This window comes from Ambystoma mexicanum, chromosome 2p (assembly GCF_040938575.1).
Source record: "Ambystoma mexicanum isolate Mex_15411 chromosome 2p, UKY_AmexF1_1, whole genome shotgun sequence".
NCBI lineage: Eukaryota > Metazoa > Chordata > Amphibia > Caudata > Ambystomatidae > Ambystoma > Ambystoma mexicanum.
In genome coordinates, this window is record NC_090923.1 from 1,453,922,694 (window position 1) to 1,453,935,078 (window position 12,385).

The following is a 12,385-nucleotide window of genomic DNA, read 5'->3' on the forward strand; positions in this document are numbered from 1 at the left end:
ATCAGGTAGTACTATAAAGCACCGCCCAGCCCAGTAATCTGGGCTTCTGAATTTCGTACTTTGCTCAGTGGCTGCCTTGTATACTACTTTGTTGTCCTCTTGGTTTTAACTTTGCCTGTTTCTACGGAATTGCTTTGCCTCATCCTCGGATTCTTTGTCCTCGCTGGCTAATTGACCCGGACCGTTTGTTTTCGACGATTCTTTGCCTAAGCCTTGTCTTTGTTCTTGTCATCCTCCTGTTTGACCCGGATTGTTGTAAGGATTTCTCTTCACTTCGGATTTCGGCATCATTGCTACTTTGGAACTTTGGACTTCAAACGAGAGCATGGACTAGAGACTGCTTGTGTGCACTTTCGTTTGGACTTTGAAGGCGTCCTCGTGCCTCCGGGAATAAGAGCCTCCGTCTTGGGTCTTTAAAGGCGTCCTTGTGACGTCGGGTACAGTTTTGCTCAATTCTTCGCTTCATCTCCAGCAAATCTATACTTTTGAACACTCAAGGAACGTTCACTATTTAAAGGATACTGGTAAGAAGTGTACTGTCCCATGTTTACCTGCATCTGTATTTAACAACTATAGAATTCCTGTGCTGAAGTATTCTGTCATATTTCAGGGAATTCCAGTTTACTGGTTGGATAACGTATAAACAGCATCATGCGTCTTTCTGGAATCCCCACATTGTATTTCAGGTTAGCAGTTGTACCTTTATTGTTGCACAGCTATCGGCTGTTACATTTGTTGGTCCTAATTGTTCGTTTTCTTTGCAGCCAGCTGTCTCTGGTGGGCATCCAACCAATCTTTCGTCAATTGATCCCTCAGGCAGTCCCTTTGTACTCCTGAGCGATACATTGGCAGGAAGAACATATCTTATTCAGGACGTGTTCAACTGCCAGTGTAGGCTACTCACTCTGGACTTAGGGGGAGCGGGGGGAATTCTGACAGATATAGGGATATTTCTCTTCTCACAATGTTTGCTCTGTTGGCTGTAGTGTTTGTTGGGGTGCGGTCTGTATTCGCATCAGTTTCTACTGGAGGAGGATGAGGGTGTGGATCCATTCAGTTTGTTCCTTGTTCTGATTCTCTTTGGCGGCATCCAACTCTGTATTGGGGCATTTTGTTGTCCTTGTTAGTAGGATAGTTAGGGTATTGAGGTTATAGGGGCAGTTGCCCGGCTGTAGGGCCCTGTGTGGTTTGGTTGGTTTTGACTTTTATACTCTTGCGATCTGGTAGCTATGTGCCTTGGTAGTATGATGTTTAGGATATTGAGATTACAGGGGCGGTAGGTAGCCCGCCTGTAGGGCCTTGTGTGGTTTGGTTGGTTTTCAATTCTTATCCTCTTGCAATGTGATAGCTGGTTGCCCTCTATGGGTGGTTGTTCAATTAGTAGTTAGGTTCTGCTTCCTTTATCTAAGGATGGCCTGTCTTAGTGGGACTCTGGCGGGTACTATACGTTGGAAGAGGGGAGCACAGTCGGATATGGGAGGTGGCTGGAGGGTTCCTAGATAACTTAGGCAGTGACCTCGTTGTCGTTACTTGCTTTCAGTAGTTGATGGGTGTTTTTGGTTGCAGGATGGGCCTAGGATTCGCAGATGGCTGGCAGCGGCAGAACACACCTAGGCCTGAGACCTCTAGTAGGCAGAGAAAGGCCCAGGCCTCACAAAGTGGCAATCAATGAGAAAACACACCCAGACCTGAGATTCCTAGAACTGGGAGAAATGCCCAGGACTCACAAAGTGGCAATCAGTGAGAAAACACACCCAGACCTGAGATTCCTAGAACTGGGAGAAAGGCCCTGGACTCACAAAGTGGCAATCAATGAGAAAATACACCCAGACCTGAGATTCCTAGAACTTGGAGAAAGGCCCAGGACTCACAAAGTGGCAATCAATGAGAAAACACACAGAGACCTGAGATTCCTAGAACTGGGAGCAAGGCCCAGGTTTCGCAAAGTGGCAGTCAATGAGAAAACACACAGAGACCTGAGATTCCTAGAACTGGGAGAAAGGCCCAGGACTCACAAAGTGGCAATCAATGAGAAAACACACAGAGACCTGAGATTCCTAGAACTGGGAGAAAGGCCCAGGTTTCGCAAAGTGTCAATCAATGAGAAAACACACAGAGACCTGAGATTCCTAGAACTGGGAGAAAGGCCCAGGTTTCGCAAAGTGTCAATCAATGAGAAAACACACAGAGACCTGAGATTCCTAGAACTGGGAGAAAGGCCCAGGTTTCGCAAAGTTGCAATCAATGAGAAAACACACAGAGACCTGAGATTCCTAGAACTGGGAGAAAGGCCCAGGTTTCGCAAAGTGGCAGTCAATGAGAAAACACACAGAGACCTGAGATTCCTAGAACTGGGAGAAAGGCCCAGGTTTCGCAAAGTGTCAATCAATGAGAAAACACACAGAGACCTGAGATTCCTAGAACTGGGAGAAAGGCCCAGGTTTCGCAAAGTTGCAATCAATGAGAAAACACACAGAGACCTGAGATTCCTAGAACTGGGAGAAAGGCCCAGGTTTCACAAAGTGGCAATCAATGAGAAAACACACAGAGACCTGAGATTCCTAGAACTGGGAGAAAGGCCCAGGTTTTCGCAAAGTGGCAATCAATGAGAAAATACACAGAGACCTGAGATTCCTAGAACTGGGAGAAAGGCCCAGGTTTCGCAAAGTGGCAGTCAATGAGAAAACACACAGAGACCTGAGATTCCTAGAACTGGGAGAAAGGCCCAGGACTCACAAAGTGGCAATCAATGAGAAAACACACAGAGACCTGAGATTCCTAGAACTGGGAGAAAGGCCCAGGACTCGCAAAGTGGCAGTCAATGAGAAAACACACAGAGACCTGAGATTCCTAGAACTTGGAGAAAGGCCCAGGACTCGCAAAGTGGCAATCAGTGAGAAAACACACAGAGACCTGAGATTCCTAGAACTGGGAGAAAGGCCCAGGACTCGCAAAGTGGCAATCAATGAGAAAACACACAGAGACCTGAGATTCCTAGAACTGGGAGAAAGGCCCAGGTTTCGCAAAGTGGCAATCAGTGAGAAAACACACAGAGACCTGAGATTCCTAGAACTGGGAGAAAGGCCCAGGTTTCGCAAAGTGTCAATCAATGAGAAAACACACAGAGACCTGAGATTCCTAGAACTGGGAGAAAGGCCCAGGTTTCGCAAAGTGGCAATCAATGAGAAAATACACAGAGACCTGAGATTCCTAGAACTGGGAGAAAGGCCCAGGACTCACAAAGTGGCAGTCAATGAGAAAACACACAGAGACCTGAGATTCCTAGAACTGGGAGAAAGGCCCAGGTTTCGCAAAGTGGCAATCAGTGAGAAAACACACAGAGACCTGAGATTCCTAGAACTGGGAGAAAGGCCCAGGTTTCGCAAAGTGGCAATCAATGAGAAAACACACAGAGACCTGAGATTCCTAGAACTGGGAGAAAGGCCCAGGACTCACAAAGTGGCAATCAATGAGAAAACACACAGAGACCTGAGATTCCTAGAACTGGGAGAAAGGCCCAGGTTTCGCAAAGTGGCAATCAGTGAGAAAACACACAGAGACCTGAGATTCCTAGAACTGGGAGAAAGGCCCAGGACTCGCAAAGTGGCAATCAATGAGAAAACACACAGAGACCTGAGATTCCTAGAACTGGGAGAAAGGCCCAGGTTTCGCAAAGTGGCAATCAGTGAGAAAACACACAGAGACCTGAGATTCCTAGAACTGGGAGAAAGGCCCAGGTTTCGCAAAGTGGCAATCAGTGAGAAAACACACAGAGACCTGAGATTCCTAGAACTGGGAGAAAGGCCCAGGTTTCGCAAAGTGGCAATCAATGAGAAAACACACAGAGACCTGAGATTCCTAGAACTGGGAGAAAGGCCCAGGACTCACAAAGTGGCAATCAATGAGAAAACACACAGAGACCTGAGATTCCTAGAACTGGGAGAAAGGCCCAGGTTTCGCAAAGTGGCAATCAGTGAGAAAACACACAGAGACCTGAGATTCCTAGAACTGGGAGAAAGGCCCAGGTTTCGCAAAGTGGCAATCAATGAGAAAACACACCCAGACCTGAGATTCCTAGAACTGGGAGAAAGGCCCAGGTTTCGCAAAGTTGCAATCAATGAGAAAACACACAGAGACCTGAGATTCCTAGAACTGGGAGAAAGGCCCAGGACTCACAAAGTGGCAATCAATGAGAAAACACACAGAGACCTGAGATTCCTAGAACTGGGAGAAAGGCCCAGGACTCACAAAGTGGCAATCAATGAGAAAATACACAGAGACCTGAGATTCCTAGAACTGGGAGAAAGGCCCAGGTTTCGCAAAGTGGCAGTCAATGAGAAAACACACAGAGACCTGAGATTCCTAGAACTGGGAGAAAGGCCCAGGTTTCGCAAAGTGTCAATCAATGAGAAAACACACAGAGACCTGAGATTCCTAGAACTGGGAGAAAGGCCCAGGTTTCGCAAAGTGGCAATCAATGAGAAAATACACAGAGACCTGAGATTCCTAGAACTGGGAGAAAGGCCCAGGTTTCGCAAAGTGGCAGTCAATGAGAAAACAAAAGATCATCCCCTAAATCTGGCTCGTTGTTAGGGAGAAATCTTTCCCTCTGGACTGCCAATTTTTTTATCATAAGGCAGAGGGAGATTTAAACAATTTGCACAGGATCGCACACTTTTCTTAAGTGGGGACCAGAATTTGGCCACATATCTTCCCATCTATACTCAATATATTGATTTGTTACGGGTTGGGTTTAATAAGAATACTACTTTATAGCAATTCATTCTAAAGTACACAGATTACATAAGACACTAACCTGGCATCATATAAATAGTTTTAGAAACAAGTCCAGCAAAAAGAATTATAGCTCTATTTCAGCCTTCCTCACTGAAAGGTAACAATCAAAGCCTACGAAAGTGTGCACGTTTAAATAGCTGTTCTCACAGTGAAAGAAAACAGGTTTTTAAAACTGTCTTCACAGTATTCACAGTAAAAGGCAATGCCAAGTATTGTGATATCATCTACTAGTCTTTCATTTCACACAGCATGCCACCTTATGCTATCCTCCCGTGTATTATCACCCCCCCATTCCCACCTTTTAACGGAAATAGTTCTTCCTCAGTTACCCCTTTGCCTGTACTATCAACTGCTAATCTCACTTTTTGTAATGCTTTGTTGACACAAAGCAAAACTTCAAGGGGAGCAACGGAGTTCTCCTGCTCTTTGACATTTCACAGCACAAAGTGTGACCACCGAGCTGTGAAGGCTTCCGAACGCTCATGTGTGTTGCACAAGGAAATATGAGACGGTTGGCAACGCTATTGAGTACTGGTGCTCTCCTCAAGCTCGGAGATGGCCTGACCCTCAATATGGGCAAAAATAAAAAGTGCAAGCAGTGAGGGCCGGTTAGTGCCAGCCCATTTATAGCACCGGGTTTCTGTCAGTAGAAGGAGAGGGTGTAAAGAAGCAATGTAAAAGTAAAGAGGAGAGGAGTTTAGGGGAGGAAAGTAAGGAGGAAAGGGTTGCATGCAGGTGTCACTGTGTACACAGAAGTCCTTTGGACAGTGATATTCAAATTTTGTAATGCTAAGCACTCGCTGGAGCAAAAATGTTGTTGCCAAGCCCCACCCCCAGATGCCATATTTGCTTATATTTTCTATTAAAAGCAGTCATCGTATTTGGTAGAGCCTCATACACACCCCGGACATCCTTTGGGCCCACCTGGGCGGGGGGGGGGGGGGGGGGGGCGGCAGCGCCACAATTTGAAGACCACTGCTTTAGGAGGAGTTGGGGTGGAAGAAATAGAGGTTGGTTTTAGGTGAAGAGAATTGTGTACAGGGGGCTGGTATAAGATGAAGAAAGAGTGTACAGAGGAGAGTGTGAGAAAGGAAGAGAAGACCAGTGCAAGTGTAAACCCCCAATTGACAGCGTGGGAGTTTCATGGTAATGTATGGAGAGTAGATTACGAGTGTAATATTAGTCCTGTTTTTATTTCTGCAGGTCTCTCTCTTCCTAGATCCTGGGGGACTTGGTACGGCCCGCCCGCAGGGGAAATAGGAGCGTGGATGAGGAGATTTTAAGAAAAATCCTGTCACCGTCTCCCCACCCTGGGGGACAGGTGCAAAGGACCATGTATTGTAAATAGCAGCAGCTGGCTGTGTAGTGAGAGAGTGTCATCTTCCTGGCCAGCCAAGCAGGGCGTCCCGGCCCCTCGTGCTGAAGCGGTCCACTGAGGACAGCACCGGGCCTGCTTGCGCTCTCCCCTCTTCAGGGTCGAGGAAGCGAGCCGCTGAGTGCGGTGTGCAGCCCAACTTGGGCTGGCGGCGCCCGTGTGGTCGAGCGGCCGATGGGACAGTCGGTAGCGGACGCGAGTCGGCCCCTCCCCTCTCAGTGATAGGAGGTAGGACCAGAAAAGTATACAGTGCCGGCAATATAGTGCCGCAGTTGTGAACTATAAAAGAATTTTCCTTTGTCTGGCCGATTTTCAGTGTAAAGGGTATATGGATTAGCAGTTATTGTGGATACTTCAGTCCACGACAGGCCCCTCGTAGACAGAGTTACAGAACGTGGAAAATTAAAGAAAATCTGTAGGTTATGGGCGCCTGTGTAGGCCTCTCTACGTCTTGCTGCTGTAAATCAGATGTAAATTAGGCTGACAGCTCTCGTCAAATGAAAGCTAGCGGTCAGGCACTCCGCCTGGCTTTGCTCCTCAGATCCCACCTCACTGAGCTCCCAAGCCGGGAGTTAGGTTCTTTGCGGGTGTTTCAGGGGGTGTCCAGTTAACGGCCCATATTGGCCCAAACTCCAAGGGGCTCTAATGAGGGAGGTGTTCTCTCAGGACCCAAGGCGCTACTTGATGGGGGTCCGCTCCACATGAGGGGGCCTAGAGGTTCGCCGGCATATGAGGGTAAGTGCTAAAACAATGAAAGAATGTTTATTTATTGAATGTGACCAATTTCGCTCGCATATGACGCTCATGAAGTAAAAAGTGTTTATTTATGAAATGTCACAAATCTTGCACACATATTCCTCTCATGACTTAAAAGGGGTTTATTTATGAAATGTGACCAATTTCGCTCGCATATGCCGCTCATGAAGTAAAAAATTGTTTATTCATCAAATGTGACCAATTTCTCTCTCATATGCCCCTCATGAAGTAAAGAGTGTTTATTTATCAAATGTGACCAATCTTGCACGCATATGCCCCTCATGAAGTAAAGAGTGTTTATTTATCAAAGGTGACAAATCTCGCTTGCATAGGCCCCACCTACTTGTGAAACAGTTGGTTATTTACAATATTTGAAGGAGGATGCTCTAAGGTACTCCTACCAAAGGGAAAACAGAATTTAGGTATCCAATGAGACTGATCTAATTGATAAGTGTTCCCCTTGTAATATCTGTTGATTGGTTTATCCACATTGATTGATCTTGCCCCACGGCATCCACACTGGGGGTTAAAGAGAGCTAGAACTATTGTAAGCAATGATAGAATGAATCCTAAATGTTTGTGTATCAACTGAACTAGATAAAATTGTGCATGCTATATTACTGGGGCATACCGACGAGTAGATATGTTGGTCTATTACTGTTATATAAATAAGGAGTCTTACTCTATTCAAATCACCTGAGGCTGTGTCCGTTTATTTAACCTGCTGCAACCAAAGAAAAACTAGCCACTACGGCTGGTCTGTCCATAGGGAAAAACCTAAATTATCCTCCCTGGGTTCACATTTCTCACATGTGTTCTCACATGTGTGTGGTAAGGCGTAGTGTCCCTGGCTCAGGACTCGTACAGGTAGCTGCCCTTTCACTCACCCTTAGAGAGAACCACCTTAAACGTTTGGAGGCACCAATGAGATCTCAGGGGTGCCATTTAAGTTATAGAAAAAAACTCTGTTGTATTCTCTCCTGTTTACCAGACAAGGGAGCTGTGTAAAATATGAGTAGTTAAGTACCTGGAAAAAAAAACAAAGAGAAAACAAGAGAATGGCGCTTGAATATATGTTACACTGGGTAAAAGCTGAGGGGCTTAGCCTAGAAGCCTGTTTTATAGTAGGCGAGGTCCCGTTACATATTACAACCGATGAAATCTTAGCCACGACTGGTGCCTCGGAACCCATCACTGGTAAAGTAAAAAGTATAGGCCGCATACTTGGTCAAGCGACTAAATGTTACATGCTATGCTATGGTGCATAGTTCTCTTACAGGTAAAACCTTGCCCCCGGAGATCCAAGGCGGGGAACCTTTAATCGCCTGCCCTATCTGGAGGTTAGACTTATGGCCCAAGATTCCTCAGCGACCTGAAGCTTCCTCCTCCACTAAGGACGCTAAAGTCATTGCTGTGGCGGTGGCTGAAGCTGTTAAAATAACTATGTAGCGACAATCCCTGTCACCAGTGCTCAGTGAACATGGAGCCTACATCTGCCTACGGCCCTTTTTCCGGTGAATGACCACTACCTAAAGGAGAAGAAACCTATAAAGCATGGGCCGACCTCACTCAGCTTATGCTCCATGACTGGAAAGTGTCAGACCAAGAAAAGAGGATAGAGGCCTTATGAGGACCTGTATTACAGACGGCACAGTCCGTTCGCACACTGAGTCCTGGTCCTACATCAATGCAAGTGATGGATGCACCGGAAGGAGCATTTGGCACCACCGAACCAGGGGAGGACTTACTGATGAAGTTTCATGCCACTTCACTGAAGCAAGGGTAGAGGTTATCTGATTTTATAATGAGGATAGACCAAATATTGCACTTGGCACACCAGAGAAGAGGAGTAGAGACTTCACAACTAAACCGTTGTCGTTTGAAGCAGTTACTTCGAAGGGACAAATAGGATGCCATACCCATTTTGCAGTTGAGACTATGTGAAAAACTGAAGACGCTGCCTTCCTATGAGGACTTGCTAAGATCAATAAGGGCACTGGAAGAAGAGACAGGCAGAGACGTCTTTATGGGAGGGCAAAAGGGGCATTTGCCCAGGGCCCCCACCTTGGAGAGGGGCCCCACAAGGCTAGCTGATCGGAAGAAGATTCTATCGTCCACCAGTCTTAAATAGCACACGTCAGGATATTTTATGGTGTGCTGCTGAGGCTCTAAACTCATTGCCTTTGTGTTTTGACAAGTACATTCTGCCCTGATCAATTCATCATGTATTGCTCTCTGTGTTCACTGTGTTATACGTAGTTTGTGTGTCCCTAACGGCACAACTCTGTAGCATTCTTTCCTTCCTGTGGGAATTATGTTGATCATGTGCAATAGGCAATGTTGAAATGCATATTGATAAATTGAGTGCCACAGTGGTTCAGAAGTTAGCTCAGTGTATGAAGCACCCATTGCAGAGATATGTGTTCATATGCACAATTAGAATATCACATTTCAGCAAGACTGGCTGAGCCTTTCCTATGTCTGAAGTTCATAAACATGCCTGCATATGAACTTGGTTTTGCAGAACAACATCTGCTATTATCAGCAATGTACCTGCACCAGATAGGGGTTGCTATAAAAACCATCATATCATCCATATGGTGAAAGTGTAAAAATGTGTTTGTTCAGATGGAGTTTTGTAAAACCTAGGCAATCGCCTCAAACGACGGCATAAACTGTTAGTCCAAGAGGTGACTAAGTATCCAAATTGAAGACTATGGTTTGCCAGCAGACGATACAGTGATCCTGGTCAAATCATCTAATATATCTTACATTACTGTGCTGTCTTCTGTGAGGTTTGCCTTCTTGCATGCTGCTGGTATAGTTTAGCTCAATATTTGATATATGATATACGATAGGTTATTTATAACGCGCTTAATACGCAGAGATTTCTAAGTGCCGACACGGGGATCGAACCTGTGGTGCTCCATGACGTCTTGCTTCCAAAGCGAGCACGTTGCCCATGGGCTATCCTCCTTTCTTCTTATGTAGGCCATTTGGGTGGAAGGGGTGGTAGACAGAAGAGAGCAGACCATGTGTTGCAGGCCTCAGGCAAGCATATTTCTTTGACACAAGTTGGCACAAGACAAAGGTTTGTTTGCACGTTTATAAATTAAAATGTCACAAGCCATTGTTTTGGAAGTATTTAAAGCTTTAAAATAGAAAAGACAAACCCAGATTAAATTTGTTAAATCACAGATTGGTATGCTGATTCTTCTATACTTCCCTTGATGATGGAGAGAATGAAGCTAGAATCATTCCCATTTTGCATAACGCCCCTCTATAATATTTTGTTTAAAATGGTCATGTTTGGTAATGTGATTTGTGTACTTTCCAAGTCCGTTTTTTTAATAAAATGAGATTGTTTTCCAGTTCTTACCATGAACTAAAACAGTGTTCAAATGCAGAAATTGCAGAATTGGCACACATCCCAGCCTCACCCCTTAACCAATGTGTGATCCTGGGCATCTCATTTAATCTTGTATTGCCTAACCTCTCAATATTGTCAGTCCCTAAACCTTTCAAAATTGTCAGCCCTTCAGAGTGATTTCCTTCTCATGGTATGATCTTCATAAAAGCCTTCTTCATGGTTTCACTGTTAAAAGTCAGGATATTTATATTGCACACCACAGGCATTTGTTCCTTTGATGTCTAATGGCAACACTATTTGAAAACCATATCCCACTTCTAATCTCAGTCTGTCTGGATAAAGACACCTTCCTGGTAGCTTCTAATCTGCCTCCACTATCCATGCTACGGTATGTGTAGTGTTCTCCTTCCATCTAATTAGTGGTCGCTATCCATGCATGAGCACTTTTGCATTCTGTGAGGCAGCTAATCTGAGTTCTTTGTCTATTTTGGGTTACATGTACCTTTTATATACAGTCCTGCATTAATACTACAGGCTGCATACCTTCCTGGATGTTATTGATAAAAGGTATTTGTACTAGAACAGTAACCTCTTTGTAGACTGCTAATGTTGGTCTTCAAATGCTACTTGTTTATCATTCTGAATGAAGAGGCTAAGGGGACTTAAAGGGAGTAAACCTGCTTATTATGATAATATGCTGTGAGACAGCATATCAACCTATATAGGTTGTGAGCGCGACAGGTGGGGGTTGGGGGGCATGACCAGTATTCTTGATCCCTTCATTCCTTTGGTTTGGTGGGGGGCCCAAAGATGTCCGTGCCCAGGGCCCCAAAATTGCTTAAAATGGCCCTGGAGACAGGTGATGTCAATGTCCAGAGCCATCCTATTCCAGGTGTGGTCCGAGCGCCCAACCCTGCCTTTGCCCAACAGAGACAGATTCAAGAGTTGCAACGAGTAGTGAAGGATTTGCAGACTCAGTTGCTAATAAGAGAACGTTCGAATGCTCATCCTCAGCGAGGCCGAGAGGCTTTTCCCCATCACGTGAAAGAGAGCACCAGACATTTCGACGAGCGCAAGAGCCTCGAGAGCATATTACCTCCTCCTCTACTCCCTTGCCTCCATGGAGATTTTGCCATAGATGTGGAGATGACCCCCACTACACCTGTCTTTGTGACCAAGACCAGAACTATCCCTGAGTAGCGGATGGTTTTAATGCACTAAAACCGACTCCAGCCCGAACATCGTTGCAAACCGCCCAGGAGGTTGTAGCAGAGGAGCAGCTAGAACCTCGACCACAGGAGTGAGCTCCACGGCCAACAAGTCCTACAGCTCTGTCTGGACACGGCATTCAGAACTACCTACCACCAGGTACCACAGCAAGGCTCAAGGGAGTCCCACAGCTGACCATCTCCGCCTAGTCCAGGAGCTCTGCAACTCAAAGAAAGGGACACCAGTGACCTGTCACAAACTGTGACCTCAAGCCACAAATGTTCTCCGAGGCATTCCTACTGCCCTCATTGGACCCACGATGACCATCCCAGTAGATCTAGAAGGGCGAAGAACTACTGTGTTACTGGACAGTGGCTCTCAGGTCACCATTGTCTATGAGCCCGACTATTACCAATATATGTCCCACTTGCCTTTGGAGCCCCTGTAGGGGTTGAATCTGATGGGAGTCGGAGATGCGACCTGCCGTTATCTGGGGTATGTCAGAGTGAAGATCCACCTAAATCAGGATGTGGATGGGGTGAACACAACCTTGACCACACTGACATTAGTATGCACCACCAAGAACCAGAATGCTGAGGTTCCTCTGGTTATGGGCACCAACGCTGCTTTGTTTGGTACCATCGCCAGAATGTGTATGGAGATGGCGGGCCCCAAGTTTACACACTCGTTGAACATGCATCCCGCTTGCCAGCAGGTCTATCTCAAGCAAAGCCAGGAGAAGGCGGTACAATCTGATAGGCCAGTGGGAGACGTAACTACCACCAACCACAGTCAACTGGACATACTGCCTGGTCAGACGTTAATGGTGCCGGGACATGTAACCCTCCAAGAAACCTACCGCTAACGGAGATTAGTGA